The following is a 16,108-nucleotide window of genomic DNA, read 5'->3' on the forward strand; positions in this document are numbered from 1 at the left end:
TCCTCCCATGTCTGGCTCCCAAACAGAGCCTAAATGTTGTTTCCAACTCAATGCTAGGCTATCGAAAAGAGCCTAAAACTTGTTCGCAATTTTAATCTTAAACCCGTTTCAAGATTATGTTCTAACAATTCAGCTGCAGGATTTTAGTGTTGATATAAAGTCAAACCAATTAGTAGAATGTTACGACATCATTGAATCGTGGTCGGTTCCACGCCAGTTTCATAACTGGTTCAACTTAAGGTGAATCTCTCTCTCTCTCTCTCTCTCTCTCTCTCTCTCTCTCTCTCTCTCTCTCTCTCTCTCTCTCTCTCTCTCTCTCTCGTGCAGAGTGACTGATCACATACCATAACGCAGTGGCACTATAGCAGCATATAAACCAATTCAAAACCGGTGAGAAATCCAAAAAAAGTTGGTTTCTTATTTACACAGTCAAAAGGTAATAGTGCTAATGGAGATTCTAAAAACATTTTCTCATGTTTCTGTAGGTTCCTAGAACGTTTTTAATAAACTTTTATAACCAACCGGTTCAATAGTTTTTCGGAAGAATGGCGTAGTAACTAAGTAGGCGCTACTGTTTTTCCAAACAAACAAACAAACAAACTAGGCGCTATTTCAATAATCGTGGTTTCGATCACTATACGCTCACGTGCACGACAGTAATCCACAATATCAATAGCATACGGTTTGTTTGTGTCAGTAAGGGGTGAAAGTTGGTTCCTTTCGATCATGTTGTTCTGCTGATCATGTTTTCATTTCTTGTAAACGAAAACAAGGAATTACCAGATAGAATTTCTTCGCGGTTGATCGCTTGGTTGTTGTAGCTATGACAAACAAGTTTTAGTGTAATGCATTAAGAACATCATTAAACTCCCCATGACTGAAATCTTCCAGCTTCTCTACATCTTCGAAAAACTAGAGTTAAAAGCTTCTTTTGACCATGTTTCATCTAGTCTTAGAAAGAGGCGAAAGCTGCCCTGCGAGTAGTCAGTAACGAACCGCTCTGACAGTTGCCTTGACAAAAAAGATGAAGCAAAAGAAAAAAAGAGGAATTGCTTGTATTCTATATCCACCTTCACTCAAGATGATCTTTTACTTTATCGTAAACACCGGAGGAAAAACAAGCGGGGGGCTCAGCTTGTTTGGTAGGAGCGGAGCTGTTAATTAGTGCATGTCACCTTGTGATGGGACATTGCAAGTTCAAAACCCAATGGTACATTGTATTCTATATCCACCTTCCCTCGAGATGATCTTTTACTTTATCGCAAACACACCAGGAAAAACCAGCTGGGGGCTCCACTTGTTAGGTAAGAGCTCTTAATGCGTGTCACCTTGTGATGGGACATTGCAAGTTCAAAACCCAATGCTACATTGTATAACTGGTGGGGGTCTGACTAAACCCCAACTTTGCTTATAAAAAAAGAACACGTGAGGAAAAGCAAGAATGCGCCAAGAACGACATTGGAACTACTTCGGTGCAAGAATCAATATTACCAAATCATACTTTTGCAATTTCAATTTTAACGAGTGTTTCCCCCCTGTCTTGGACCAAAATGCAGTCGTTATAATCTTTTCCGTGGTCACCTAAAGCAACTAGACTCATACTAATAATCAATGCCTTCACAATCTTGGTTGGCATGGTTGCACTTCATCACTTACCCCCGCCTTTCCCTTTCCATTCCCCCAAATTGATCAACCATTGCTGTTGGTTCCATAACATCGCGAATGCAAGTACCAAACGAAAACAAACCATATCCAAGTACAACACCAATCGCATCGACGTCCATCCTAGTAGTAGAATGGATCAGATTGCAATAAGTTCAAAACTAATCACTACCTTTATCTTTCCTTGATCTCCTTAATCACCAACTCGTGCGTACTTCAATTCACTTTCTTATGAAAAAGAAGAGGTAACGAGACCAGGCAACGGTGCAGAAACCGAGATAGTGAACACATCGATTCTCCGCAAGCTGCAGTATACTAACACACACATGGCAGAATGTCACGAATCCAATTCCATTTCCCACCAGAAGACTGTACACTCACATCTCAAGTACACCACAAACGGATAAAAAGAAAAGGGGAGAGAGAGGAAAAGGAAAATGCATGCATTTCGATGCATATGCAGACAGATAGAGACGTACGGTCTTTGGAATTTGGATAGTATGCGTCTCACTAAAGAAAGAGAGGTGAGACGGAAAAGAGAGATAGAGCGAGTGTGCCCGCGTGCGCATCTCTGCAAAATCCTAGCCGTCCATGGGTCTGCAGGAGCTATCGTACATCTTATTCAATAAACTCCCGAGAGAGAGAGAGAGAGAGAGAGAGAGGGAAAAAAAGAAGCAAATGAGGCATGCTCTCCGGCGACGTGAAACCACGCTCGGGCTCTGAATTCCGTCGACCGGAAACCTGACACCCACTCACTCCCTCATTGCCTTCTTATCCACTCAGAATTCCTCAGACAGAAACGGCAATGAACCCGTGATCCCTTCCCCTTGCACACTTACGACCCTGACACCAATTAAAAGCATAATCATCATCATCAATCACAATTTCTGTGCATTTTGGAAGGAAAAAAAAGTCACAATTTCTGTATTGAAAGAAAAAAAATCACAATTTCTGTGCATTTTGGAAGAAAAAACGAAAAAAAAAAAACATATTACAAACACCAAAATCCTTTTTTTTTCTCTCTCCTGTCGTCCTCTAGTAAGGAGGTGGTGGTGGCCGAACAGAAGGTGCCCACAAGACGTCAGACGTCAGATGGCAACTCATGGGTGTCGGAGAAACGGTGTACACCGGCATGGCACGCGTGTCCGACACAGTGGCGCTACCACCGCCACTGTTCGTCGGTGGCGTTTGCATCCGCTGCTCGGAGATCTCGTCCTCCACCGGAAGATGGTGATAAGAAGGGCTGGCGAAGGATGCAGCGACGATCACGACCGTACCGGCGGCCAGCAAGGCCCCCACAACCGAGCCCCCGACGACCTGGCCATGAGCTCCGGCGAGAGATATCATGAACCCGCCGTTGTTGGCGAGGGCGGATGTAAAATAAAAGAACACAACAAAGAAGAAGACTTTACGTGGTTCAGCCAGTATGGCTTACATCCACGGTACAACCAGAGAGAATCTTTTTTCATATCAAGAACAACAAATACAAAGGGCTTAATATAGCCCAACCATAAGAGGCGATAAGCATAAAGAAAAGGAAAGCTAATCTTTCCAAAAAAGAGAAAAGGAAAGCAACTCAAGTTGCACAAGGAAAGACAAACTTAACACTCCCCCTCAAGTGGGGAATATATATCAAAACAACCCCACTTGTTCAACATGATTTTAAATTGAGCACAACTTAATCCCTTAGTGAGAGCATCGTCAAGCTGATCTTGACTCTTGGTAAATGGAGTACATATTTCTCCTTTTTGAACTTTTTCTCTAATGTAGTGGCAGTCAATCTCGATGTGCTTCGTTCTTTCATGAAAAACTGGATTGGCAGCAATATGAATAGCAGACTTGTTATCACAATACATATTTATTGGCAATTCAATGCTAACTCCTAATTCAGTGAGAAGAGACTTGGTCCATATCAATTCACAAGTAGTAGAGGCCATTGCACGATATTCGGACTCAGCGCTGGATCTTGAAACCGTGTTTTGTTTTTTGCTTTTCCAACAAGTAATATTTCCTCCAACAAAAATACAATATCCTGTGGTAGACTTTCTGTCTGAAGATCCTGCCCAGTCGGCATTAGAATAGCCTTCAATTTTATGATGGTTATTTTTGGTATAGAGGATACCTTGCCCAGGACTACTTTTGATGTATCTGAGAATACGATCAATAGCGTTGACATGGCATGGCTTTGGATCATGCATGTATTGGCTAATAACGCTGACAGCATAAGCAAGATCAGGTCTTGTCATAGTAAGATATATAAGCTTTCCTACCAGCCTCTGAAATTGTTCAACATCTCTTTTTGAAAGACTTTCTTCATCAGTATCGAACCTAACATTAGTCTCAATAGGAGTATCGGCAGGCTTAGATCCAGTTTTACCTGTTTCTTTGAGAAGATCCAAGGCATATTTTCTTTGAGATAGAAAGATTCCCCTTTTTGAGTAGGCAACTTCTATTCCAAGAAAGTACCTCAATTTTCCTAAGTCTTTAATATCAAAGGCTTCATGAAGGTACCTCTTGGTATTGAGAATTTCATCCTCATCATTTCCTGTTATTATAATATCATCAACATATACCAATACAACAGTGAGATTGTGATGATTTTTAAGAACAAAGAGAGAATTATCAGAAATATACCTTTTGAAACCTTTTTTCTCAAGAGCAAGATTGAGTTTAAGATACCAAGCTCGTGGAGATTGTTTTAACCCATAGATAGCCTTTTTTAATTTGCAAGCAAGTTCTGGATTTCCTTCTTGGGGGTGTCCAGGAGGTAACTGCATATAAACTTCTTCTTCTAGATCTCCTTGAAGAAAAGCATTTTTAACATCAAGCTGAAACATTTTCCAATTATAATTGCAAGCCACAGACAAAAGAATCCGAAGACTATTCATTTTGGCCACTGGAGCAAACGTTTCTTCATAATCAACACCATAAGTTTGAGTAAATCCCTTGGCTACTAGGCGAGCCTTAAAGCGCTTTATAGTACCATCACTCTTATATTTTGTTTTATATACCCATCGACATCCTACAGCCTTTTTATCTTTGGGTAGCTTGCAGATTTCCCAAGTTTCATTTTTATTCAAGGCATATAATTCTTCCATCATAGCTTTAATCCAAACATCTTGACTTTTTGCCTCATTAAAAGTGCTAGGTTCTTGCACAATAGAACTAAGAAAAGCAACATACCTTTTTGAGAGATTGTTGTAGCCAATGCATTTTTCAATAGGATGCTCAGTTGTCATGTAAGTGACAAAATCTCTAAGATAGCTTGGTGGCCTAATAGTCCTCTCAGATCTTCTTATAGATTGCTCCTCCGACTGATTTAATGAGTTACTTGGCTGGGTGGCTTGGATATCACTTAGCTGAGTATGAGTTATAGCTTCAGTGTTGCTAGCTTCAACAGGTATCACATCATCAAAAGGGTTTGGCTGAGTATGTGGCTAAGTGTGAGTTATAGCTTCAGTGTTGCTATCTTCAACAGGTATCACATCATCAAAAGAGCTAACATTAGGAAGGACAATAGAATCAAATATATTTTTCTCCCCCTGATGAAGTTTTTTGGTTTCATCAAAGTTTTCTGAAAAATAGGGAGCAACTTCATCAAAACTAACATCTCTAGAGATATATAAACGACTATGAGTAACATCATAGCATTTATATCCTTTCTTGGACGAAGAATATCCTAAAAACAGGCACTTAATAGCACGGGGAGTCAATTTGTCATTTTTATATGGGCTGGTAGATACAAACACAGAACAACCAAAAGTCTTAAGATGACTAAGACTCAATTTCCTTCCTTTGAGAATTTCCATCGGAGATTTTCCATTAAGACGTTTACTAGGGAGTCTGTTGATTAGATAACATGCAGTAAGAACATCATCACTCCAGTAGTATTTAGGAACATTCATTTGAAAAAGTAAGGCTCGAGTTTTTTCCAACAAATGCCTATTTTTCCGTTCGGCGACTCCATTTTGTTGAGGTGTCCCAACACCAGAAAATTGATGGTCAATACCATTTTCTTTTGCAAAAAACTCAAAGAACTGATTTTTAAATTCAGTTCCATTATCAAACCGAATAGCTTTAATCTTGGCCCCATATTGAGTCTCAACAAACCTGTAAAACTCCCTGAATTTAGAAAGCACTTCATTTTTTGTTTTCAACAAGAAAATCCAAGTAAGTTTGGAGAAATCATCTATAAAAGTGACGTAGTATCGAAAACCAGAATATGAATCAATAGGGGCTGGTCCCCACACATCAGAATGAATCAATTCAAACATGCAAGAAGAAACAGTCTCTGAAGTAGAAAAAGGACGACGTGATAATTTTGCAAGTCTACAAATATCACAATTATTGCAATCAAACTTATGACCAAAAAATAAGCTTTCAAGAGCATAATTGGATGGATGTCCAAGACGAAGATGCCATAATTTACTCTCTTCTCCCCTTGACATGAACGCTCTACAGTTTTGCTCAAGAATATAAAGCCCATGAACTTTTTTTCCTTCACCAATCGTCCTCCTCGTCTTGCAGTCCTGAAATAAAACATTAGTTGAAGAAAAGGTGACAGTACAATCGAAGTCTTCAACTATTCTGGCAACAGACAACAAGTTTGATGCAAACTGAGGAATGTAAAGAACTTTGGAAATAGTCTGATTGTTAAAAAAATGGATTTTTCCAATCCCTTCCACTTGAACGACTTTTCCATTGGCAACAGTAACAAGTCTCTTTCCATGATCATAACTGAAATCTTCAAGAAGAGAAACATTTTTTGCAATATGTTCTGAAGCTCCACTATCAATTATCCATGTGTCATAAGAGTTAGAAGGCATACCTTTATTTGTAGAGCTTATGGCAGAATGGGAGAAAGCAGTTCCGGTCTGACCATCTTTTAGAGATTGGAGAATATCAAAGATCTTGTCTAAAGACCGAGTGTTATCAGATCTTTGTTCTATAGCAGCATGCACCAATTTTTGCTTTTCAGTGCCAGGTCGACCATGAAGAACCCAACATCTCTCACGAGAGTGTCCCTCTTTTTTGCAATGAGTGCAAAACCATTTCTTGTTTTTAGCCTTTCCACGATCATCAAGAGTTTTCAAGGCTTCTGTTTTAACACTGAAGGCAGTTTTATCAGGAGTTTCAATCCTGCTGACATGGTTCATAACCTTCCTTCTTGATTCTTCTCTCATAAGAGTAGCAAAGACAGAGTTTAATGAAGGAAGCTCAAAATTCATAAGGATCTGGCTTCTCATTTGTTCAAAATCAGATCCAAGGCCAGCGAGTAATTGAAAAATGCGTTCTTGCTCTTTGGCTTTATGGAGAAGCCTAAGATCAGTGATAGTGGGAGAATAGGAGTCCAATTCATCCCACATCATACGCATTTTACTAAAGTACTCACTAAGAAGAAGATCACCCTTTTTTAAATCATGTATGTCTTGAGATAATTGATATATTCGGCCAATATTATATTGTTCTCCATACAATTCACTAGCTGACCGCCAAACATCTTCAGCAGTATTAAGAAACAAAAAACCTTCAGCAATTTTTGGTTCCATAAAGTTAAGTAACCATGACATAACTAAGTCATTATTGGATTTCCATTCATCATATTTTGAATCTAAGGTACCGGTATTAGTGATCTTCCCGTTTATAAAGCCAAGTTTAGATTTGCCACTCAAATAGAGTGAAACGGCTTTAGACCAAGCAATGTAGTTTGTCCCATTTAATAATATAGAAGTGATTTTGGAGCTAGGGCTGACCTGTTCGTGCACAAAAACAATTGTGCTGGATGAAGACTGACTAGGATTTTCATAGTGTCGATCCGCCATGATAAAAAAAATGACAACCCCTCTAACTAATCTGACAAGCTTCAGCCCTTCTAACTGATCTGATAAATTTCAGCAATATGAACCCACTATTCGGACAATACTGGTAGCAAAAAAAACAGGCGACTATTCTTGGATATGCAGCAGCGAACTCCGAAGAGGCAAACACAAACAGGGAATGCAGCAGCAACTCTGGCTGGAAGCATCGATCAGAAATCTGCAGAGATCTTTTGAAACACAAAAGAAGCGTGACTGCCTTCTCTCATTCAGCAACCTGTAATCAGATCTGGGTGCTGGAAGGCATCAGCAATCAACAAAAAAGAATCCGCAGAAGTGTCTGCTATCAGATCCGGGTGCTGGAAGGTCTCCACAATGATGATCTGGAACAGCAGCAGATCACCCAAACGTGCAGGAATCCTGAGAGCTCTGATACCATGTAAAATAAAAGAACACAGCAAAGAAGCAAAGAAGAAGACTTTACATGGTTCAGCCAGTATGGCTTACATCCACGGTACAACCAGAGAGCATCCTTTTTCATATCAAGAACAACAAATACAAAGGGTTTAATATAGCCCAGCCATAAGAGGCGATAAGCATAAAGAAAAGGAAAGCTAATCTTTCCAAAAAGGAGAAAAGGAAAGCAACTCAGGTTGCACAAGGAAAGACAAACTTAACAGCGGAGGAAGTGGAGGTGGATGGGAGGTAGGTGGCGGAGAGTGAGTGGATGTCGAAACGGCCGTGGAAAGTGACGGTGCCGCCCAGGGTGGTGGGCTGGCGGATGGTGACGTTTGCGACGGTGCCGGCGCCGCTCATGACGCAGAGGCGACGAGCTGCGCCACTGCCTCGACGACGTCGCAGCCGCTGGAGACCTCGAGGACGTGCGGCCTCATGGCGTTGTCGCTGTCCCGGCTGATGATGATGGGCGGCTTCGGCTTATTCTTCGACCCTGCGGGTCGGCCCCGGGGCTTTCGCGCCACCTCGATCGTTGCTCCATCGTTGGTAGTGGTGGTGGCTGGAGGCCCGATATCTGCGACAGTGGGCTTCCTCCTCTTGTTGTTGTTGGTGGTGGTGGTGGTGATGGCGCCACTGCTGCGGCTGTCGAATTCCTCCGACGTTTGGCATTCGCGGGCATGGTGGAACTTGGGCATCATCTTCGTACTTCGCTCCATCAAATCTTAAGAAATCAATATTAAAATGGAGGGAAAATGGATAGTTTTCTTTTTGTTAAGGCTTCCACTAAATTTATAAAAAAAAATATCATCTCGTCTTTGAAAATTAATTTTGAACGTTGACGGATGGATGTTAGAGCTTGGAGTTACTTATGACACCTACGCCCACTTGCTCCCTCTTACCTTCCTTCTCCTTCTGGACGGCTCCTTTGGAGTCCCCACCCTTCTCTCTTTTATATATATATATATTGGGTTGTGTGATATTCTAAAATATGATGCAGAGATTCTTTCTGGAGTTGATGCATAAGCCGTACATAGGCATTCGGGATGAACACGGCCCACGTTTCGTGTAAGTATCGCTAGACGGGACATGGTAAAGCCCGGAACTTTGTATTTTTCGAGACCAAAGGGGGGTCGGTCGATAATGTTGCTTGTTTTGTAAGACTGTGATGACAGGTGCTTGAGTTGCAAGAGATATGGGCTTTGTGATAATTACGTTCTTATTTTTAACAGAATCCGATGTCACCTAAGCTACTATATCTTCTTCTTTTTAACTGAATCTGCTGCTTTAAACAACCGAAGGTGCATTAATTGTAGATGGACGAGAAGTGAGAGGCAGCATAAAATTTCGAGCTTCCAAATTGATCGGCGTCTTTAATTTCTCCAACTAATACGGTGATACATTGTGTGGACTGTGCCCTTCCAATTGAAAAATACAATAGACTGAACATGGTGCATGAGTGTGACATTTCTGGCTATTTGCAATTTATATTTTCGAAAATATAAGGTGTTGCTTTATTGTGTGCCGTCAAACGTGTCTTGGCTTTTTCTTTTTCCCTTTTTTTTAACTGTACCCTCTCAGCCACTCATGAGACCCTGTTTTGGTAAGCATGTTGGAACTTTATGCCTTTCATGTCTTTCTTTAAAAGGGAAAATATGATTTTCTCGTCACCCCATCCCGCATTGTGGTTTTAGTGTTCGCCTTCGTTTGGCTACTAGCTAGTATTACAACCTAATCTTTGATGTCCAGCTAGCACCTCTTTTGCCAATTTCTGGTTTTGTTGGATTAGGATTAGGTAAATACTCAATTTGCATCCCAAAATGTTGTTATATGACTTGTAAGTTTGGCCTCCTAAGTACATTAAAATAAAGTTAAGAACAACAACATCTGCATTTTGCACTCCACAATCTTTCACATCAAACCAATTCGTTCCACAAAAAAGTTTTTTAGTTTTTATATTTATCGAGGAAAACCTTGGTTCATGTGGTGGGGCCCTGAAGAGATTGACGCCCTTAAAACCCCTGGGTCACCTCATTTATGCCATAAGCTAACTGTAACGTGGTGATTGGGTGAGCCGCGCACCCGCGGTGAGTCAACAGCGGGGTGACTATTGTAGCACTCTGGCGAGCTTCACGCCTGCAGCAAGTGGCAACAAGGACATTGTCATCGCACCTTCGGAGATGGCAGAGTCGTGTAACCGTGACGAGGTAGCACCCTGTGATGTTCTGACATGGCCCTATTCCCTTTGAAAGGTTGAGAGCACTACAATGATGGTGTTTCATCTCACGGCCTAAGTATTGAAGCCAAGGTCGGGACTCGGCCATGTTGCCTAAGCAATGCACATGCATCATACCCAGGGACGGTGATGCAATGATGGTCTACGATGTCGTGTTGCCCAAGCAACGCCCATGCAATGGACCCAAGGACGATGATGCGATGATGGCCTACGGCACTTGGTTCAGTAGCACAAGGAAGCTGCGTGCACAAGCCAAGCCTGAGGGTAACAGGCTGGGGGCGACATGCACGTGGCTGCTTGGAGGTGGCAGTCTGTGCTAGAAGCTGGTTCATGGCTAAGGTAGGTCCAGTGACCTTAGCCTGTGCCGAAAGTTACTGCACAAGGGTGGATTGAGCGGGTTGATGGGGTTTTACCTGTTGCAAGGCTTAGGCCACCTGTTGGGGATTGCATGTACAAAGTGTATATATATCAGCCTTGCATAAAAGACACTTTCAAACCCTTTCCTGGGTTAAGGGGTCTGAGAGAAAAAATTGAGAGTGAGTTGCACCAAGTACTAAGCAATAAAGTGGACCAGTAAGTCCTTTCCCCATTTGTGACTGTGTGTTGTGGGGTTTTTGGGCAAGTGTTCCTTAAGTTCTTGGGGTATACTAAGAGGGATAGGCTGCTACATGACCAGAGTTGGACGTGCATGCCACACATATATAGGCTAAGAGAGAAATTAGTCGTGTGGCAGTTGGTATTAGAACCAGGTTGTAGTGTTGCACATGTCAGAACTAAGAGAAGTAAAGACCTAGATTGAGCGGATGGAGGGAACAATGGCTGTTCTCCTTTCTCAATTCTTAGAAACGACCCAACGTATAACTGATGCTCTTAGTCTTGTAGCTGCAATGGAGTCCCTTTTGGTGGCCAACAAGGAGGATCTTGAAGGTCAAAGCAATTGGCCGATAGTGGTGGCGGGATGGATCAACGCCAGAAAGTCTCGAGGTCTAAGGGATTTCACAAGGCAAGGAGCTCGTAGGAGTTGAAGAACTACTTATGGGATACAAAACAATATTTTAAAGTTGTCCATACCCCCGAGCCAGATCAAGTCATTGTTGCAAGCATGGCAATGCAAAGCTTTGGTGGAGGACCAAGCTTAAAGAGGATGTCACAACATTGCGTCCTCTGATTGGTTCATGGGCAGAGATGAAATAAGAACTGAAGCACCAATTCTTGCCCTCAAACATGGGTTGGATGGCCCCGCTGCAGTTAGTGAACATGTTGTAGCTTGGTAGCAACAATCTTGGCATTTGCCCAAGGTTGTTGTTCTTCGTAGAAGCCCACATCAATAATCAGCCTATAATGGACTTGTTGGATAGTGGGGCAACCCACAATTTTGTGGCAGAAACGGCCATACGGATATTGGGGAAGCAACTGATGGAGCACCCTAATCAGATCAAGTCTGTGAATGCAGAGACAACAACTTTGAGTGGGCTTGCAGATGATGTGCATGTGACAATAGGCACATGGATGGGACTCCGCGAATTCACTGTCACTCTCCTAGATGACTTCGATGTTATTTTAGGCATGGAGTTCTTGTTGCAGGCAAAGGCTATTATGTATCCTCACTTAAAGTTGATGGTGCTCAATGAGGAGACATGTCCCTACTCGATCTAGTTGGTGTGTGGTGCCATTCCGGAGATGCCCATGATATCCTGCCTTCAGTTGCGTGACGGGCTATAAAAATGTGAGGTCGCGTACCTTGCCTCTATTCAAGAACTTGGTATGGAGGAGGTGGCTGACGAAGTCCCTACCCCGATGCAAGAGTTGTTGCAGGCATACACAAATATAATGCCTACAGAACTACCTAAGGTGCTGCCCCCTCGGAGAGACGTGAACTATGTCATTGAGTTGGTCCTCAGTGTGAGGCTCCCTGCCCAAGCCCCATACTAAATGGCCCCTCCAGAGTTGGTGGAACTCAGGAGGCAGTTGGATGAACTGTTGCGCACAGGATACATCTGACATCTGACCTTCGAAAGCCCTTTTGGTGCCCCGATGTTGTTTCAGAGGAAGAAGGATGGCACATTGTGGATGTGTATGGACTACCAAGCTTTGAACAAGCTCACAGTGAAGAACAAGTATTCTCTTTATCACATTAAAGATTAGTTTGATCAGTTGGGAGGTACAAGGTACTTCACAAAGCTTGACTTGATCTCAGGTTACTATCAAGTGCATATCGCAGAGGGTGATGAGCCAAAGACTGCATGTATTACTCGGTATGAGCGATATGAATTCTTTATAGTGTTGTTTGGGCTAACCAACGCCTCGGCAACCTTTTGCACTTTGATGAATAGCATATTTTGATCCTACATCGATGACTTCATGGTGGTATACTTAGACGACATAGTTGTCTATAGTTAGTCCCTAGGGGAACATTGCAGGCATTTGCAGATTGCGTTCAAAAAGTTAAAGGAATATGGGTTGTTCCCAAAGTAGACAAAGTGCTTGTTTGCCCAAAAATGGGTGCCTTTCTTGGGGCATTTCATGAGTAAAGGGAGCATAGAGATGGACATGCAGAAGGTTCAGGCCATTAGTGAATGGCCGGTCCTGGCAAAAGTTACAGAGTTAAGATCATTCTTGGGCCTGGCTAATTATTAACAGCAGTTTGTAGAAGGATACTCCTGTATAGCCAACCCATTGATGAACTTGTTGCGGAAGGATCATCCTGGAAGTGGACGTCTCATTGTAATAAGGCCTTTCAGAGCCTCAAAAGGGTGTTGATGGAGGAATCAGTATTGTAATTACCTGACTTCACCAAGCCCTTGGTGGTGGAAACTAATGCCTCAAACACAACACTTGGAGGAGTGTTGTTACAAGAAGGGCAACTTATCACATATGAGAGCAAAAAACTCAGTGACACAGAGTGGAGGTACCTGACCCATGAGAAGGACTGATGTAGTGCATTGCATGTGCTTATGGCGACACTACTTGTTGGGGGCAGCCGTTCATAGTAAAAATGGATAATGTAGCAAACAACTACTCTGCCACACAGAAATGCCTGTCACCCAAATAGGTGAGTTTACTCTGGTGCATGGTGCGGGAAAGACCAATACAATGATCGATGCACTCGATCAGGCATCACATATTGTTGTAATTATGCGAGTAGCAGGAGATGCTACATCGCATTTGGGAGGACACATAGACTGACCCTATAACTCAATGGTTGGTTCAGTTAGTGCAAGAAGGTGTATGCAGATGTTTTTGGCTAAGGGATGTTCTTTATGCCAAAGGGGAATGCGTCTATGTTCCTCTCAATGGAAGTCTGAGAAAGGAATTGTTGTGAGATATGCATGATAGTGAATGGGCGGGTCATCTGGGCTAGGACAGAATGCAGGCACTCCTGTTTTGAACCTATTACTAGCCACAGATGGAGGAGTACTTGCAGCATTTTATCACAGCCAACCAAAAAATTGGCTAGACTTGATGGACACGACGTAGTTTTGCTATAATTTACAATGCATCAATTATATTGGGAGCAGTCCCTTTTAGTTGGCCATAGGCCAACAACCTATCACCCCGCTTGATATGGCACTTGTGATTGGTGGACGGTGTCCCGATGCGATGTGAGTTGCAAGAGACAACATAAGAAGAGAAGCAAGGCTAGAGACCATCTAGCTTATTCCATCAAGCGTACAAAAAAGATGGCTGATCAACACCAGAGGTCCCTCGAGTTTGCTCTTGGAGATCAGGTGATGTTGAAGCTAATGCCTCAGATCTGAAAGAAGATCTGGGCGAAGATGGCACATCGAGGGTTGGTGCCTAGGTATGATGGGCACTTCCAAGTGGTGCATAGAGTGGGCAACATGGCCTACCAATTGGTGTTGCCCCCTCAAATTAAGTCCCATCCAGTATTACATGTAAATTTTCTTAAATTGTATAATGAGGACTTACTGGACCATGGGCGGGCGAGGCCTGTTCGAACGCCCCCGAACGTGCAAGTGCAGTTCAATAAGCAAGTAGAGAGAATCTTGGATCATCGATTGTGTGGGCACAATAAGCCTAGATTTTATCATGAATTTTTAGTTAAGTGAAAGGATTTGCCAAACAACAAGCATAGTTGGGAGCGTTATATCACATTGTGGCAGTTCAAAGTTGAGGTAAGGGCTTACTTAGATTAGACGAGGATGTCAAGTTTTGTTAGTCAAGGAGGCCTATAACATGGTAATTCAGTTAGCCGCACACTTGTAGTAGGGCAACAACAGGGTGGTTGTTGTAGCAATGTGGTGAGCTGGGCGCCTGTAGCAAGTGGCAACAAGGATGTTGTCATGGCACCTTCGGAGATGAAGGAGTCATATGCTTGTGATGAGGTAGCATGCTGCAACATGCTGACATGGCCCTAGACTCTTCGAAAGGTCGAGAGCAGTACAATGATGTTGTTTCTTCTCACGGCTTAAGTATTGAAGCCAAGGTTGGGACTTGGTCGTGTTGTCTAAGCAATGTGCATGCATTAAACCCAGGGACGGTGATGCAATGATGTCCTGCGACGTTGTGTTGCCCAAGCAACACACATGCAGTGGACCTAGGGACAATGATGTGATGATGGCCTGCAACACTTGGAAGCTGCGTGCACAGGCCAAGCCTGAGGCTGACAGGTTGGGGGTGACATGCAAAGGGCTGCTTGGAGGTGGCAGTCCGTGTTGGAAGTTGGTTTGTGACCAAGATAGGTCCAGTGACCTTAGTATGTGCGGGAAGTTACTGCACCAGTGTGGGCTAAGCGGGTGGCTAGGGTGCTACCTGTTGTAAGGCTTAGGCCACCTGTTAAGGATTACTTATACAAAGTGTATATCGGTCTTGCATAAAGGACCCCTTCAAACCTTTTCCTACGTTAAGGGGCTGAGAGAGAAAATTAAGGGAGAGTTGCATGAAATGCTAACCAATAAATTGGACCAGTGAGTCCTTTCCTCATTTATAGTTGCGGTATGTGGGGTTGTTGGGTGAGTGTTCCTTAAGTTCTTGGGGTATACTAAGAGGGATAGGTTGTTGCATGACCAGGGTTGGACATGCAAGCCACACATAGGCTAAACAAAGGATTTTCCAGACAATGAATAGAGTTGGGGGCGTGATAGCACGTTGTAGCAGTTTGAAGCTGAGGTAAAGGCTTACTTAGACTCAATGAGGACGTCAAATCCTGTTACTCAAGGAGGCCTATAACATGGTGATTTGTCAAGTCGCGTGCTTGCTGTGAGGCGGCAACGGGGTGGCTATCGTAGCACTGTGGTGAGTTGCACGCTCGTAGCAAGTGGCAATAGGGATGTTGTCATGGCACCTTTGGAGATGGCAGAGTCGTGCACATGTGATGAGGTAACACGTTGCAACGTGCTGACATGGCCTTAGTCCCTTCAGAAGGTTGAGAGCAATACAGTGATGGTGTCTCTTCTCACGGCTTTAAGTACTGAAGCCAAGATTGAGTCTTGGCTGTGTTGTCTAAGCAACGTGCATGCATTAAACCCAGGGATGGTGATGCGATGATGGCCTGTGATGCCATGTTGCCCAAGCAACACACATGCAGTGGACCCAGAGACAATGATGTGATGATGGCCTGCAGCACTTGGTTGAGTAGCAAAAGGAAGCTGCGTGCACAGGCCAAGCCTGAGGCTGACAGGTTGGGGCGACATTCAAAGGGCTGCTTGGCGGTGGCAGTCTATGTTGGAAGCTGCTTGGTAGCTAAGGTAAGTCTAATGGCCTTAGCTTGTGAGGGAAGTTATTGCACAGAGGTGGGCTGAGCGGGTGGTTAGGGTGCTACTTGTTGTAAGGCATAGGCCACTTGTTGGGGATTGCTTGTACAAAATGTATGTCGGATTTGCATAAAAGACTCCTTTAGACCCTTGCCTGGGTTAAGGGGCCTGGAAGAGAAAATTCAGGGAGAGTTGCATGAAGTGCTAAGCAATAAATTGGACCAGTG

At 43.2% G+C, this 16,108-nt stretch overlaps 1 pseudogene; it reads right to left on the minus strand.

The window, feature by feature from the left end:
• Positions 1–2,697: 2,697 nt before the first annotated feature.
• Positions 2,698–8,632, minus strand: LOC149812560 (AT-hook motif nuclear-localized protein 17 pseudogene; annotated as a pseudogene).
• Positions 8,633–16,108: the final 7,476 nt, after the last annotated feature.

The sequence above is a fragment of the Nuphar pumila genome, chromosome 17 (assembly GCF_984573655.1).
Source record: "Nuphar pumila chromosome 17, dmNupPumi1.hap1.1, whole genome shotgun sequence".
Taxonomy (NCBI): domain Eukaryota; kingdom Viridiplantae; phylum Streptophyta; class Magnoliopsida; order Nymphaeales; family Nymphaeaceae; genus Nuphar; species Nuphar pumila.